This window comes from Ambystoma mexicanum, chromosome 3q (assembly GCF_040938575.1).
Source record: "Ambystoma mexicanum isolate Mex_15411 chromosome 3q, UKY_AmexF1_1, whole genome shotgun sequence".
Classification (NCBI taxonomy): Eukaryota; Metazoa; Chordata; class Amphibia; order Caudata; family Ambystomatidae; genus Ambystoma; species Ambystoma mexicanum.
In genome coordinates, this window is record NC_090926.1 from 933040597 (window position 1) to 933058540 (window position 17944).

Genomic DNA, 17944 nt, shown 5'->3' on the forward strand with positions numbered 1-17944 from the left:
TCCTGGTACCATCCCTGCAGTGATAAGGGGGAGGTTTAAAGATCACATGTGCATTCCTGATAGCTTTTGGAACACAAAGTGACAGATGGCACAGAGTAGACTTTGAATTTGATCAGCTCAGATTCAAACCATAATAATTGTCTACCTTAAATATAGGCCATGGTTGTTATAATTATCATCATCATCATTATTATTACTATTATTATTATTATTATTATGGCATGGTGGCTGTTATGGTCACACAATTATACAAAAACACCAATTCGATATCTTACATGTCAACTTTGTGAGCAGGACCCATCTATGAAAGGCCAATATATGTTATCCACCTTCCGTGGATGTCTCCACAAGTAGCACATGGGAAAATGGCCAGGGAGCTGTCTTTCTGATCCTCTTGCAGAATGAGCAACACCTTCCTCCAGGGCACAGAAACCCACCCCAGGAGATCTACAAGGAGTCAGTGTTTCAAAGGCAGCACTGCCATAACAAAGCCACAATCACATCAGGGTGGTGACAACTGGAGACTCTTTGAAGTAAGCAGATATGGGAAGGGGGAGAAGAGTAGCCAGAGAAGAGAGGATGGCTGAGAGTGGGTTTCATCATCTTGCTTTCTGCTAGGGCTTCCTGTAACTTCCCTTCCCCCATTTCTGTCAGGAAAAGGCAGAATGGGGCAGGCGTAAGAGAAACACCAGTGGGGCTCTTGTTCACGGTGGTGTTGCATGAAATGCATGTGCAACAAATGTATGCATGCCTTTCTCTCCATCCCACTTCTTCATTGATTTGTATGGCAAGGAGGTGGCTGGGTTCGGAATTTTTGATTCCCCTCCCCTTTTCTCTCCACCATCCAAATACTCCAGCATTTACGCCAGCAGGACCTTTGTGTGCTAGCATACGTGCCGTGTACTCCTCTGTAATATGCTTGCTTTTTACACCAGCTTATATCAGGCACATTCTATAGGAACCCATTCTAAACGCTGCCTGCTACGTGAGACCGGAGGGTGGCCTTTACTCAATTTGCACCGTGTAGTGCAAATGGGAGGCGTGAAGAGGATTCTGCCTCTAGTTCACACCTCCCTTCTGCACTCTGAACTGCTGCAGCTGGACATTACGCAGAAGGGAACAGTGCAAACGTAATAAGTCACCTCTTCGTGATTTACGGGGAATTGAGTATGAGCCCCAATGCCTTTTCCCGGGACTGGTATGAGGCTGTACGAGAACGTAGGAGCGTTTTAGAGTCTTACATCTTCATTCAGAGTCTGCTGGTTGCTGAACACCAGATTCCAGGCTGTGGCTTTTTATCACTGAAGTATTAACAGCGGATGATAGAGCATCTGCAAGATTTACAGAGAGTGGGGAAAAGCTCTTTGGATGTCTCGTTGAGCAATTACACTCATCCTGTCGGAAACCGCTGGTTGCGTGCAGGGCTGGTGTCACATTTAGCAGGTGAATTCCTACACCATCTGCAGAAGATTTCCTCTCCATGCCCAAGAACACATGGCCCGGGAGAGGGGGTAGGGGAGTTATTTTAGCTGGGTCCCCCCCAGGCTGAACAAAGCCCTGGAATGAGTGATTGGATCTGTGCTCCACTGTGAAAGGGAATCTTTTTTTTTCCACCCTCCTAATGAAATTCACAGACATGGAAAGGAGGGTGCTGGTTATTTATAGCAGCTGGAGGAATGCTGGGCCTAATTGTGCTTAGTCTGTCCCCAAGTGGATAATCTGTTTGCTATTAAATTAACAATTGTTTGGCAATTTGTGCAATTCGTTTAACAGCCCCACATACATTTGACAGGGGTCAGGCAGAGGGGGGCGAGAAGGGAAGAGAAATGCTGAAATGATGTTAAGAGTCAAAGATAAGACTAAGCACTCGCAGGAAAACATGCTTTTTCCAGGTTCAGATTTGCTGACTGTTTTTCCTATTACTTTTCTTGGGAGAGGCACTGGTTGACACCGTCCTAATGTTAGCCTTCTCACTGTTTTCACAACCGGGAATCCTAATTGGGGCGACTGAACTGTGGACTCATAGTGAGTGTATGTACCCTGGTGGACGACAATAGGTCACTGGACACTGAACAGGTTAAAGAATGGGGGTTCAAGGACGTCGGGCAGACTCAAGACAGGAGATTTAAGATTGGGGTGCACAAAGCGGAAAAAGGAAACATTCTTTACTCTTGAAGTTTATTCAGGAACAAATAAGGGACATGGGGCCTCATTCCGACCCGGGCGCAAATGGATACCGGGCATCGGTACGGACACCGGTGCCGGTAATCCCTTTGCACCCTATTCCGAGGTCCCCCAACCGGACCGATAAGGGACGTTTGGTCGGACCAAACATACCTTAAGGTTCCCGTTAGGGGACCCGGATGCAAATAACGGCCTTGCCATGCGCTGGGTCGTTATTTGTGCCCTCCCCATTCCCATTGAGCCCTATGCGGACTCAATGGGAATGGGGAATGGTTTGGTAAATGGGGACTTACCGGTCCCTCCAAGGTCGGAATGGACCAGTAAGTCCCCATCTCACCAAACCGGAGTCGGACCCGGTTTTGGAGGCAGCCATGGTGCAAATAGCGCCATGGCTACCTCCAAACTCGGAATGAGGCCCATAGTCAGATCTGCAATTGATTGGCCAAACAGAGCATTTGATACGAAGAAAAGCAAAATACTAGCAACAGATAAGGAACCACACACTTGAACAAGTACCTTTTCCGCGTATAATCAGAGGTAAAACACAGAGGAAGATACAAATCTTGAACCTCTTACCATACTACAGTCCGCTTGTCGCCTTCAGGCAAGCTAGCGCGAACAAGGATTCATAACATATTCAAATACAAGGGGTGAAGAGTGGTACAGAGTGACCTGTCATCATGTTGTTTCACCCATATATTTCAGAAAAACAGGCCATATCCCATTAATGGTAAGCCCATTTAATGATATCCGAGCCCATACAGCTGTCTTTCAGGCTGTCCACTTAAATAGTGATGCACAATTGAGCTTGGTGTTCAGAGAAGCATTTATCGGGTCAAGGCTGGTTTAAGCCTCCGCGTCGTAACACCACTAACTACAGTGTTGATGGAAGCAGTAAAAAAAGCTTCTGGACATAACATAACATGTGAATAAGATTTCTCCATCAGCATGATGGCGACCACCGCTGCCTCAGCCCTCCCACCCTATTACGGGTACTGATCCATTATGGAAGTTAACCAGTACACTTAGTAGATAAAGTACTGGGTCCATTTGCCACCCTGCCCTCTTGCTCTCGCAGTCATTACCCCCTCAGCTCCCTTCTGTGTCCCAGTCCTTAAGAAATAAGGTTGACCCACGCCCCATGTAGACAACTGTGTAGTCCAAAGTGAAACACAATTTACTTGTTGTGTACGAAACTAATAAATGCACAATAAATAAATAAAATACAGTTTAACAAATCACTTTGGATTGGGGAGGCTCCTCCCCATGTCAAACTGAGCAGATAAAAGGAGACCGTGTATTAACAGCAACTGTTGTTCCTGTTTTTCAGTCTCAGGTATGGTTGTCTAATATCTTTGCCCTTTTTTTTCCTGTAGCGAGGTGTCCACACACATTATACAACACCCCTCTTGGATGGAGCTTTATGATGCTGTTATTACCCATTGCACTCGACCAGTGATACCACGGAGAGATAGACCAAAGGGACTCACTTCGATGATGTCCACTTTCATTCCCTACCCAGACACACACCCACCCAGAGAAGAAGCAGAGCCCTTTCCAAGCTTCGGTCTACATATTGAGTCTCAGGCAAAGACCCCTCTACCGGACACATCTAGAGGTGGATAGAGCCAGCTCATGAGCACTTGACAGAAAGGATGGACCCAGCTCCAGCACACAAAGATGGAAGGAGAATTCCTGTGCAAGAAGGCCCTATCACTATACGAGGCAGAATCATCATTCACAGCCCACTGCCCTATTATTCCCCCCCCCCTTGATAACACTGCCAGTGAAGGGTCTTAAGAAGTTGATGGAATAAAAAGAGGATGCTGCCCTCCAAAAAAGACTTTCTTTGCTCCCATTTCCTATCCTCCCTGCAACCACTGCAGACTAGCCACCTGTGTCTGGCCCCCTACTACTATTCACAGAATCACCAGGGGACGCAGAAAACTGGGTCTCATGTGATCAATGAGGCAACAGATCAACTCTTTGCCTTTTTGCACCTATTGGATGTAGCAGTCCCTTCTCCCGCTGCACCTCCACCCCAGGAAGTATATAGCCACTATATTACCTCAGTGGTGACAGGGCTACACATCCTCCAAAGAGTTTGTAACCTTGTTTACTGAAAGTAAAGTGATCCAGAAAAAGGCGTCCATCCCACAATACTGGCCAACGGTATATCTATTTAAGGCCTTTGGGAGAAAAATCCCAGATCACCGAACAATGCACTCCTTTCTGCCCAGCACTACCTACAAGCCTTCTGTCTGGTCCCAAAAGGACTCCGTTTGAGTAAGAGAGTAGAATGTTCATGCTGCCTCCTCTTCTGATGTCCCTGGATGTGGGTATAAGCAACTACTCCCTGGCAGAGTTTCTCGAGCAGAAACCAATTTTTTCTTCAGGGATTGCGTGCAATGTATTGACATCCTTTGCATTAGAACAGGTGGCCATGATAGCAGGAACATGACACTCCAGGTGTGCAGGGCTGGAAGGGAAACTCTTCAGAACGAACCATCCTCATTCATCGTTCTTTTTTAGGGCAGATGTTCTTCCACCAGAAGATTGGGGAGTAATTCAAAAAGATTTAAGAGGAGTCAGGTTTAGCAATCCACATCAAACCTAAAACATCCAAACCATGGAGAGGACCTTTTATCTACCTGTCCTCACACCAGCCTCAGTTTCCTAGTGGGGGGATGGGGAAGGGTTCAGTGGTCATTGCAGAGGTGAATTATCAAGGTCTGGTCACTGCCTCTACCACCCTGCAGACATGACTATGCATAGAGTGAAAAACCGGCGTGCCTCTGCTTCGACCCTCTGTCTCGGCCAAATAGGCTTTCGATGACTGGGCACAAATAGTGCTTTGAGGAGCTGGTCTATTCGTCCTTTTAACCTCTTACCCCCAGATTACTGGGTTAAGGTGATCTAGAGACCCTGTGAGAAGTCAGATTGTGATCTCCACTGAGTAAACCTTCAGTAAGGAGACCCTTCACTCTATCATTTCCATGCCAAGTCCTTGGACATCCTGTGTTCTGTAGACATAGGGAATGGGTACCTCCACATTACCATCACAGAGAGGGGCCAGAGGTTCTTGAGTTTCACTACCAGGGAGGGACAGTACCAATCCAGGGTCTTACTTATCAGCCTCTCTTTGGCCCCGCAGACCTTGACACCAATAGCAGTCATTCTTCAAAGCATGATCATCCGTATGTGCTACTACTTCCATGACTGTCTCCTTTATGGAACCACCCTTGAAGGTGCCCTGCGAGCATGACTGTTGTATCACAGGTCATGATTTTCTTTCATTGGCTATTGAACCTGTCAAAGAGCTACTTTTATCTGTGTCCTAATCTAGACTTCATCGGAGTGAGCTTCAGCACCCAGCAGGGCCGTTTCATTCTACTGACTGCCAAGGCACACAGTGCACAATCCAGACTATGCACTCTTCTTCTCTTGCCCTCAGCCCCAGCTCATCTCTGACTGCAGAGTCAAGGGCACATAGAAACCTACAGATTTGTAGCCAACCTTAACCCTCTAGTATCCCACATCCTTTTACACTGGGTTCTGACCTCCCTCATATACCCCAACCTGGCCACTCTGTGTTTGCAGATACCCAAACGTGGCTTGCATCAGCAAACCCCATGAGGGGTTTCCCGTCAATTTAATTTAGAGTGGGCCACTCTAAGATCTTTGCATAACCATCCTGGATGTTATTGAGCATTTCAAACCCAAACCCAAACTGTCAAACCAATATGATTATAGTATGCCCATGTCCCCCCAAAGTGCAACAATCCATTGATAAGATAATTAATTCACAGATTTCACATTACACCCTCTCAACATGTGTGAATTTCCCTGGCCTGAAATCGTTTGTTAAACCATTATTCCTGCTGCGAAAAATCTTCAACTGACTATTACTGTTCCTCTAATTGCCTTCTGGTACATGTAGTTCGGATACATAAAAACCTGCCTTCAAACCAATGCGCATGTAAACAATGTATGCACACTAAAATGTTTACATTTAAACCTGGAGGGTGAATCTGATGTAAAACAAATACAATTAGCAATAAATCCTTGATGATGCCCCACACTCTAAATAAGATAGCTGCCCCAGGAGCAATTTCCACAGATAAAATTCCTGCCCACTCCCACCTGCAACTTCATGAAATCATACGAGCAAATTTAAGAAACCACACCAACTCATGCTCTAGCGGAGAAAATGTGTGGATGGGAATACCGATCTGCTGTAACATAACTGGGAGACAGATTAAGCTCCCAGTACTCTTTTCCCAACCATTGTTATTTGCTCAATGACATTGGAGGTCATTACGAGTTTGGGGGTAGCCATGGTGCCATAGGGCTCAATGGGAATGGGGAGGTAGCTAATAACGGGCCCGTTATTAGCTCCCTGGTCCCCTCTTGAGACCCGCTAAGGACGCCTGGTAAAACCAGGCGTCCTTACCGGGTCCCGCAAGGGAACCTTGTGATAGGGCGTCCCGTAATGAAGGGTGCCGGTCCCGTCCCGGCAACCTTCATTACGGGAGTGCCAGCCTCGTAATGAGGCCCCATGTCTCTGCACATTTACCATAACCCGTAACACTGCAATGCAAGATTAGGAGAAGATTGAAGCATACAGCTACATTCTCTGCTATAACTGTATTATACTGCACACCTACAGCACACATCGTAGGGGCATATGCGATGCCCAACTTTACCTGGCCTGGGTAACCCGTGCCGGGTGTATCCACAATGGGTAGTGTTTCCTGTCCAGGACGGGGGCATCGGACCTGTTTGTTTGGGGCAGGTGGTCAGCATTGGAGACACAGCAGTGGGGATGTGCCGCCGGAATGGAATGACCCACACGCCCAATGGACTGTTCTTACCTTTCGCGCATGCACTCTGATGAGGGCTTTCTTGATTCCCAGGACACCAGAAGTCGTCTCCCGATGTCTCACTCCTCACACCTATTTAAACTCCCCTTACTCAGAGTAGGGTGCATTCTAAAGCTTCCTCTGCTGCTTCCAAGTGGTTCCCCAATATAGTTATTTTATTTTTATTTATTTTTTATTTGTGATCTGGTTTACCAATAATACCTTTCATAATAACACACATTATGCATATAAAACACAAGATAAATAGAATTAGGACATAATTAACAACACAGAAACTTAATATACATGTAATAACCCAAGAGTAAGAATACTACCTAATAGCAATTTCATATATTTATATGTATAGATGTATATATATATATAAAACTAGAGGTGAACTTCCAGCGATGGCTACTCAGTGGCGTTGTGGAATGTGTGACTTGGCTCAAATGAACTTTCCTACTTTCACATTTCAGGTGAATGCGTTTTTTTCAAACGTTTTTAAAAACCCACCATAACTTTCTTGGTGTTGTGAAAACATGGCCAAATGCTACAAACACAAGGCTGTCAGGGCTATACTGCACTGATGATCCCTTAAAAGGGTGAAACCAGGTATGTATTTGTCCTGACAGCATTGCAAAATGTCTGTCTTTGGTAAAACTTTTGACGTACCTCATGTTTTTAATTGAACAATCAGCAGGCATGTGCTATGTCCACGAATGTCAAGCAGCTCTGTGATTGGTTCAGAGGCATCAGCTGGCACTGAACCAGAAAGTGAGTCTGTGGACCAGACGTAGATGTGTGGAGCAAGAGGCTGGGTAACCATACCAAGCCACACAGTCGCTCTCTGTTTGCACCCAACCTGGGTTGTGTGAGTTCATGATTTGTAAAAAGCAGGTGAAAACATTGTTCTCTGCGTAATAAAAAAATAAAAAAATAAAAGCCATAATTCTTCATCAAGAAAATATTTCTCCATAAGGTTTGTTATTCAAATTGAGTTCACTAATCAGTTCTTAGTGAGGAAGCAGTCAACATATCCACAATATGTGATTCCTTTGCCAATGCATTTCGGAGTTTCCTCCTTCATCAGGGTGAATCTGTGCAAGTGTTGAACTGTGTAAGTTGCAGGATCCAGTCCTGATGTTTGCTAAACAGCGTGTCCTGATGTTTGCTAAACAACGTGATTCCCGTAAGAGATTCACTAATGTGGCAGGAAGCGCCCCCGTGATTTCAATCTGTCGGCTAGGATAGCTTCTCCTTTCCTCTCCCTTCCGAGCTCGATGCCAGACGTAGATGTCACATATTTTTTTGGACCTACTCTTTGGCTATTTAAAAAAAAGTACACCAGACGGATTTGCAAATTTGAATGAGCGTGCTTTCAGGACCAGGCCGCCACTCCTCACGCAAGTTTGGAGCAAAGCCGTCGAGTGATTTTGGCAGGTTTTGGGACCCCCCCTTATAATTTTGCCCCCTTGACGAAACCAAACAAAACTTTGCAAAAGTATTCAGAGGTGGCCATATACTTTTTTGCAAAGTTTTGTGCAAATTCGTCAAACAGCACCAACATTATAAGCCACCCAAAAAAGGCTCTTCCTATGGTTGTCAAAGCTGTAATAAATGGATATACGAATTTATAAGCCTTTGTATTGCAGAATGTAGAAGATATTTTGACACCCAGGTATTTGAAGTCTTCAAGGGTTTCAATGCTTTGCCCCTTGAGGTGCCAGCTAAAACGTTTAATTTTCTTCTTTGCAATTTTTGATTCCAGATCCTAGTCCTTTAGGCATCTTGCTAGTATATTCAGTGATCTCTGCAGCATTATCAGAGTCAAATCGAACAGGACTATTCAGCATAAGCTTTTTAATGAATCAAAACTGAACACAGCCTGGGAGGGCAAGCATTTGCAGATGATAAGAAACTTTGCAGATCTGCAATATAAAAGTTAATAAAAAATGGTGCTAAAACATAGCCCTGTCTAAGAGCGCAAAATGTATTGATAAAACGGGAGCAAGTACATTCCTGATGGGGGCAGACTATAATTTTAACAGTAGTATTAGCATGGCTAGCAAGTTGTTTAACAAATGGCTTGGGCAACCTTTCTGCTGTAATTTCATCCACAATTTATCATGGTTTACGCAGTCGAACACCAACGTTAAATCCACAAATGCTGTGTATAATGGGCATTTCGTTATTAGAACTTACTGGGACAAACGATATCGAATAAAACAATTTAAAGAAGTACCCACAATATTCTTAAAACAGGATTGATAAATGTCCAATACCCCATATAAATGTGCCACACCTGTAAATCCCTTAGAAGCAAAACAGATTTCTTTTTACTAGAGGTGTCCCAAAGAGAGATTGGCCTGTAGTTACGTGGATTAAGCCTATCTCCATTTTTGAACACCAGAATAATGTTTGAGTTCTACCATAAGGCCGGGATACTGTGAAAAGCAATGATGGTATTAAAACTTCCAACAATGTAGCCCAGAGATCTGGATTTGATTTAAATGTGGCGTTGAGGGTTCACACTTATTATTGATAGCTATAACATCCTCTAAAGAAAAGTCTTAGAACCACTCAACCCCAGTATCCAGTGACAAACTATTGTCCATCTTACCCAATGTTCCATAGAGGGCTTAAAAATAATCCACCCAATGCTGCTCAGAAATAGGCTGAAACTGCAGATCGGGCTGTGAAGATGGTGTCCTATTGATTAATGACCAGAAAGTACAGGGATCCTTTCTGGGAAAGGCAGTGAGCATATTCGCTGCATCGCTCTGCAATAGAAGACACATATGGGTTTTAAGCCAATTTGTATAGCCTTGTTTTAATAGTAGAACTTTGTTAGTATAAAGTACCAAAGTGCCAAATCCTGGTAAGATAAATGTCTAATATTTAATTTTTCTTGCTTGTATTTCAATATCAAATCAATGATTATGGGTTTTCCTAGGTTTAGTTCTCAAGTTCGAACGATCAATAAGCAAACCGTTTAGTAATATTTGACCATTTTCAGCAAATAGGCGGCGAGTCTGTTCATCTTTCAATCTTAGAATCACTTTTAGCTATAATTTCAGATACACACACGTTCATGAGGTGATCTTAATCTGGTCTGTATACTACAGGCGAATTACCTGACGCATTTTCTACAGTGAATGGTATTTTCTCCGTGGCTATCCAATCCATATAGCTCTCTGTCTGTAAACCTAAGAGACAGTGATCACTCTTGGACGTTACAGCTCAGAAAGAGAGGGCTTGATACAAAATTATAGTCCAGGTTTGACTGGGATCTGAGACTATGTAAAGTGGGGCGGGATGTCACCCATAACGTGACCATTTAGGGGGACCATGGGCCTCATTACGAGTCAGTCGGTCCGGAAAAGACGGTGGCGGTAAACCCGCTGCCACCTTTGTTTCCGGACCAGCTGATCTCGAGTCCTGCAGGCGGGAGGTGTCATTCCCGCCAGGTCTGACCTGGTGGGTTTTACACCACCCGCCTGCAGGCGGACGTGGAAACACCGGCGCCATTACAAGATGGTGCCAGTGTTTCCACTTCTCCATCCCCATGGAGTCCTATAGGACTCCATGGGAAGCGGGATTTACCGAATTGCGCCTCCGGAATTACAGGGTCACCGGGGTTGTAATGCCCCGGTGATTCCGGGAATCACGGAGGCGGAATGCTAATACGAGTCCGGCGGTAACCTGCCGGAATTTCCGGCACGGTTACCACCAGACTCGTAATGAGGCCCCATGTCTGACAACTTCATCACGTTCTGGATGGCCTCTCCGCAATGCAGCACTTGATGAAGCGAATCGAGGGCAAGAAATTTAGCCTAAAACAAGTATCCAAGCATTCACTATTAAAGTCCCCCAAAGTAATAACATAGCCAGTACGCTGTTGAGGGGTCTGGTGAGGTCCATATGCAAATTCAATGTCCACAAGGGAGACGCACATACAAATTGAGGAAGTGATGCAGTGACTTAAAGGTGAATTATGTACATCTTTAAATGTTTTCCCTTGGCACACTTTTGTTAGAGGTTTTTATATTAGTGTATAGGGGTAGGAAGGCCGGGGGGTTAGTGTGTAAATAAGAGCGGCATTAGGTATAATGGTTAGGTGCAGCAAGGAGCAAGAGACAGTAGGCCCGTCCATGTTTGATCAGACCCAGGGTAGACCAGGCAGAAGCTATTATTAGTTATTTGAAAGGCCACAGCACAGAGTAAAATAAAATGCTTGCTGACACGTGAAGAAACAATAGATCAGCTCACTAAGGTCGAGACACAAAGATCTACAGTATCTAATTAACTGTTGCAAAGGGAGAAGTTTCTCATGAGAGGAGCTCCCCAGCCAGACCCCTGGTGCAGCCTCACATGATAAGTCTCAAGAAAACTGTGCCGGATACTAAGGGCACCGGCGGCAAGTACAGTAGCAAAAGATAATAAAATAGAGAAATTAATTTTCACCAATGGTGTCCTGCATAGTTTGTTCTACCTAGAGCTGTCACGATGCAAGAGAGGAGATGGGGACCGAACAGGTGCAGGGTGGTGAGGGAAGAGGGGAGCCAATCAGTGGACTGGGACATGGTGTTTAAGAGGCTGTTACAATGCCCCTGAACTTACTGCTGTTCCCTCATAGTTTTATTAGATAGACATGGTGGGATGCTGCAGTTCTCCAATTAGCTTGCAGCTGTGTATTCATTACTTATGTTGAACTATGCCAGCCAATTACAGCTAACAGGTTTCCTGCTGGTCAGCAAAAGGTGATGTAATTGTGGAGTGGTATGTTCAGGGGTTATGACGTCATGAAGGGGTGTCGATGGTGGTGTTTCCGGAAATGGTTTTATCCAATTAGAACATGTAAGATGTACCAATATATAGGGGTCCCTTGAAAACCCACCAATTATGTATTAGCACATCCCCAAAATTATAACGATTCACAAATTATGCTTATATGTGATTTTCTTGTATAAATACCGAAACCCTTTTCTGACAGCTTTTTTGGGTTCCAATAAATATTTAACAACAAGTTTTCTCCTGCTCTTTGGTGAGAGAATTGACCGAGCTCAGTTTAACAGCCAAAATATCTGTAGACAAGACCACCCAAACCTGCCCTGAAAACCCAACTCCATTACGTGTAGCACAAATGAAACCATCAAAAGTCCTACCAAACCTACCCTTTTGAGCTGGGGTATGCAAAATGGTAAAGCCATCACTAAGAGGGAGATCCATTAACCATGTTTCCTGAAGACAAATGATTGAGTATGACATACCACAAAAACTAGAAAATGTACTCCTGAAGAGGTGGGCAAAACCACAGGTGCTCCATGAGATAAGGCTAAGCTACTTTCTCACAATATGTCAATTCCTTGATGTAGTATTAGCATTACTGACATGTAATGAATTTAAAAATGACAACCAGTCTGTAATTTATTTGTTGGACAATAACATATTACTGGGTAGTATAACTTGTCGTTTAGAGACCCCGTATAATGGGAGTCTTATTTTCAATGACTCCCTACCATCCAGTAGATCTAGGGCAAGCGGCACCCTATGGCTCAGAACTATTTTATCCATTGTGCTTGTCACCCAAACACTTAAATATGCCATAACCCAATGATAGGGAGGATGGCAATTCTTCCAATGACATTGGGCCTCATTACGAGGCAGCCATGGTGCTGTTAGCACCATGGCTGCCTCCAAAGTCGTGTCCGGGTAGTCGGAATGGGGACTTACCGGGTCATTCCAACCTTGGAGGACCCGACAAGTCCCCATTCTGAAAACCATTCCCCACTCCCATTCGAGCCCCCATAGGGCTCAATGGGAATGGGGAAGGAGCTAATAACGGGCCCGCAAATAGCGGGCCCGTTATTAACTCCCTGGTCCCTTAGCGGCTCCTGCTAAGTGCGGCTGGTAAAACCAGCCGGCCTTAGTGGGACCCGCTAAGGGACCTCGGAATGCGGCGGTAGGGGGTTAATGGCACCGGCATCCTTACCAGTGCCGTTAACCCCTTACCGCCAGCCTCGTAATGAGGCCCATTGTTATAAATATATTACATGCAAAATGTAGCATCACCAAATCAGTAAATGTTTCTGAAACAAATTCAACTTGTAATATGTCTGCTGAAGTAATCGAGCACAGGCAAGGAATGTCATTTAGAAGTGATATCACATGATGTCTATTTAAAGGAATAGAGCTGTCAGTGTCAAAAATAAGTTTAGGTTCGATTTCGCCCCATTTTGAAGTTGGGAATGAAGAGTGGATCTCCGCTGAGGTTGTTTCCGCAGTGGGTATCAGGCATAACATGATTTTTTAAGATGAGAGACCACCGCCAGACAAGACTCAGCGTAACTATCAAGTTGAGAGCCCCAGTGGGATTTTGAACTAAGACAAGTCCCTGTGGACATTGGAACAGGTAATTCAATTGACATTGCCAAGGCCTTAGACAGTAAAGCACTCGGACCAGAACGAAGGTTTGAGGCAGACGTTGAGCTTTGAGACATAGCTATAATCCAAAGTCTTTAAGCTTCAAAGATCTTTAACAAAGTAGATATTAGAGACTTTGTAACACTAGAGGACTCGTTTGTCCAGGTTGGAAGTAGAAGGGAAGGCTCATCTCGTAATGATTTCATATCTGCGCTCCTCTGTTTGACCACAAAGTCCCGAGTACTAATTGGTATATCAAAATCTTCACACGAGTGCTTTGTCAGAATGATTAGATTGACTTATGAGTCCTCATGGACAGCAGTGGCACCCTACGTCCTCTGAAAGTGCTTTATAGAATGTTTACCTTGCATTGGTCTCATGGCCACTTTGCTCATCTTGCAACCTTTATTTTTCTTTCTGGCATCAGGTGGAATCTGAGGTACCTCACTAGTTGATTGAGTGTTGAGGACATGCCATGGAGAGGCCATGAGCGATGTGGTGGAGGCTGCATTTGAAGACAGAGGCTGCTTTAGCCATCTAGAAATATACGCAAACCTTTGTATTTTTTAGATTTTCCGATTTATTGCCTGTAGGCGAGACATGAGATTTGGAGACCTTCCGGTTGTGAACCCTTCTTGTGGTGTGAGGCTCTAAATTGCCCGCTGGTGCCAGCAAAAGCGCTGGCGGAGGCAGAGGTTCATGTAGGTCGATAGTCTCTGCCACTAAAATGGATGTTTCTTGACCCACGCATGAATCTGCAATCTCAACTGCTTGCATTGATGGAATTGTAATCACTCAGGCCCTACAATTGTTAGATTTTGAATAGATATAGCCTTCCAAAAAAGACAGTTTTGCAGTGTATTCTTTTGATCCTTTACAACTTGGCTTATTGTTTTATAGAGTTTCTGCAAAGAGTTAAAAACAAAGTGTCCTGTGTGGCGGTTTGTAGATTTCGGGATTAGTTTTGGAAAATTCATTTGAGTCGGGGAAGGTTGGTAAGAAAAAGCAGATGGTTGAAACAGGTGTCCGGTTAAAGGATCGAATACAAAAGGATAGAATGCAAAAGGTGAGAGTCAATAGGATCGAAAACAAAAGGTTCCAATTTTTTTTTTATTATATGTTTTTTGGGGGGTTTTTGTTCAGTTAAAAAAAGTGGTTTTTACCACAAAAACGGGAGATAGGGGGGACCCCCCACCCCAAAAAAAAACAAGGAAAAAAAAACACAAATTTTGAACCTTTTGTTTTCGGTCTTTTTGATTCGACCCTTTTGTCATTCGATCCTTTTGATTCGATACTTTGACCTATAACCGTTGAAACATTGTAGAGCTTTCAAAGGTGTGTAACGAAGCAGATCATGATAGCTGAGACACCACGCCGACATTCAATCGACGATAAGGGGGCAGGGCTGTTTTTGTGAGATTGTGATTGGTGTCACAGACAGCACGGGAGGCTAGCATTGGAGGAGAGTATCTGATTTTCCTCCCCGCCGGTCTTCCGGAACCCACCAAAATATCCAATAAAGAGCTGTCACCTATTAACTGTGAATTAACACCGTCTGGTTGTGCTTGTGCGTTCAGAGTTACAGGCAGATTTAAAAGTGCCACTCCATCTTGGGTTGTATGTGTAGTAGCATTGCAGTCAACTTTGGCATTGGAAGTGTTACACAACATAGCGCCCAATTTTGCATACAGGTAGGCATCTGGCAGTACACACATTGCTGGAATTGCTTTACTACAATAAAGCTTGCATTATCAAGGCGCAATTAGAAAAATGCTTACCAGGAAAACAGCAGAGTGATATCACACGTAGCTGGAAAAGGAAAAGGTCTGATGGGTGGCAACTCCTGCCGACTACCACAGATTACATTCTCCACGACAATCTGCCAGAAAACCAGGTAGTTCTTTGCACCCTTGTGGGATGTTTCAACTCACTAGTCCAGGCCCGCCAACATTACTGTGCATTGCTTGCAGCAGAAACATCAGAATGGCCTCCAGAAAGCATGCTGCTCACTAAAAATCACCAGAAAGTGCGCAGTAAAAATCCAAAAAATAGGCCGCCATCCACTTTTGCCTATGTCAGTGGTAACACAGGAGACCACTGCCAAAACCCATCATTTGGCTGCGCACAGAGCAAAATCATTGCAATCATTTATCTGCCCGCAAACCATCCGGCTCTCCGCTGGACCCTTGCCCAGCCACAACCCTCAAAGAAGTTTTTGCTTCCACCTGCGCAGGAGAACATGCAAGATCCATCATAAATGCCTCCTTATCCTCTGGTATCTTTCCCGATGCATTCAAAACGGTTCATGTCAAACCTCTAATTAAAAAACCTTTGCTCGACCCTCTCGAGTCCAAAAACTACCGCCCCATCTCAAACACCATGTTCCTTGCCAAACTCATTGACCGAACTGCCTACTCCCAACTAAATGCCTTTGTCGAAGACAACAACCTCCTTGACCCCGCACAATCAGGTTTCAGAGTCCGTCATGGAACCGAAACCACCCTAACCTCAATCTGAGATGACCTTAAAATGACAGCAGACTCTGCGGGATGCGCCGCACTAATCCTTCTTGACTTATCCGCCGCCTTTGACACAATCAACCACTGAATCCTCCTAGACCACCTCCACTCCATAGGAATCCGTGGAACCGCTCTTAAATGGATAGCCACATTTCTCATAGATAGGTACCAAATAACAATACTCTCCACCTATACCTCCCAAACCAGACCAGTCGACACAGGAGCCCCACAAGGAGCATGCCTATCCGCCCTCCTATTCAATCTCACCCTCCCACTGATAATTGGTTCACACAACATCCTGTGCTACAACTACGCCAATGACACTCAACTAATTCTAAAACTCCTGAATTCAAAACCTAACTCCCGAGCTGACCTGGCCTCTACCCTCCTTGACATAGAACTCTGGATGTCCCAAAGCCACCTCTTGTTAAACCCCTCCAAAACAGAAATCATGGTATGTGGCAACTCAGAACTTCTGCTCCCGCTGCCCTGGCCATCCGCCATGGGCAACTCACCGACCCCCTCCAACTCAGTGAAAAATCTTGGATGCACCCTTGACTCCGATCTAACACTCTCGCGCAAAGTCAACAACGTCTCAAAGTCCCCGCCACTACCACCTTAAAACCCTTAGGCGCATCTTTCCATATCTCTCCCCTTCCCAACAGACTCTCCGCAGTCCAATCAATCGTTATATCAAGACTGGACTACGCAAACCCCCTATACCTTGGAGTCCACGCGTACCAACTGAATAAACTCCAAAGGGGCTGCCAAATTGCTACTTGCGCTCGGCCCAAGAGACCACATCTCCCCAGCACTTAAGACGCTGCACTGGCTCCCAGTAGCCCGAACCTTATGCATCTCCCATCGAGCACTGCATAAAACCGGACCTCAATATCTTCAAGACAAGCTAAAACCCTATCACCCCCTCACACCTTGAGATCAAGCTCAGCCAGCCTCCTAGTCATACCAAAGACAAACTCAGTCAGGTTAGGTGGATCATCATTCTCAGCCTTGGCGCCCTCGCTATGGAACTCACTCCCACCTCACATCCGCCTAACCGAGGATTTAACGTCCTTCCGCAAACTCCTGAAAACCTGGCTCTTCCCCTAATAACCAACCGGTTCCAAATAACCCAAACAGACTAACAGCAACTCAATGATACCAATCCAACAAACTATCTGATGCAAGAAATTGACAGCCAATAATCCCCAATATAAACTTGAAGGACATCCAGAATTAAACGAATAAAGTAGATCAAAGCAGTGAAATGGTTAATAAGAGTAAATCTTACGGAATCAGTAACAAGATTTATACTCCTGAAATAGACAGAATTGCACGACCAGTGAACAAAGTGAATGGCATGGATGAAATAGTTAGAATAGATGAAGCAGGTGAAGCAGATGTGATGAGTGGGTGAATGCATGAATGGAAGAACAGATAACTATATAGTTCGAATGAATGTGGAAATCGAATGAAAATGTAGATCGGATGAGTGTATAAAATGGATAAACATATTTAGCGGATGAGTGTGTAGAGCGGACGAGCGTGTAGCGCAGATGAGTGCGTAGACACAGTGAAGCGAGTAGAACGCAGGAATACGTAAGCCTGATGAATGTGCAGAACGGATGTGCGTAAACCAGATGAGTGTGTAGAACAAATAAGTATGTGGAGCGGATGAGTATGTACAGCGCACGAGTGTGGATAACGGATGAATACAGAAGCACGGAGAGTGTGTAGATAGCCGGAGCAGATGAATGTATAGAACGGTTGGGTCTATAGAGCACATGAGTGTATAAAGCGAAATGAGTGTATAGAGGGAAATAAGTATATAGAGCAGAATGAGTGTATAGGACGGAAGAGTGTAGATGACGGATGTGTGTATAGGAAGGATGAGTGTATGGGGCGGATGTGTGTATGGAGCGGATGGGTGTACGGAGCAGATGGTGTACGGAGCGG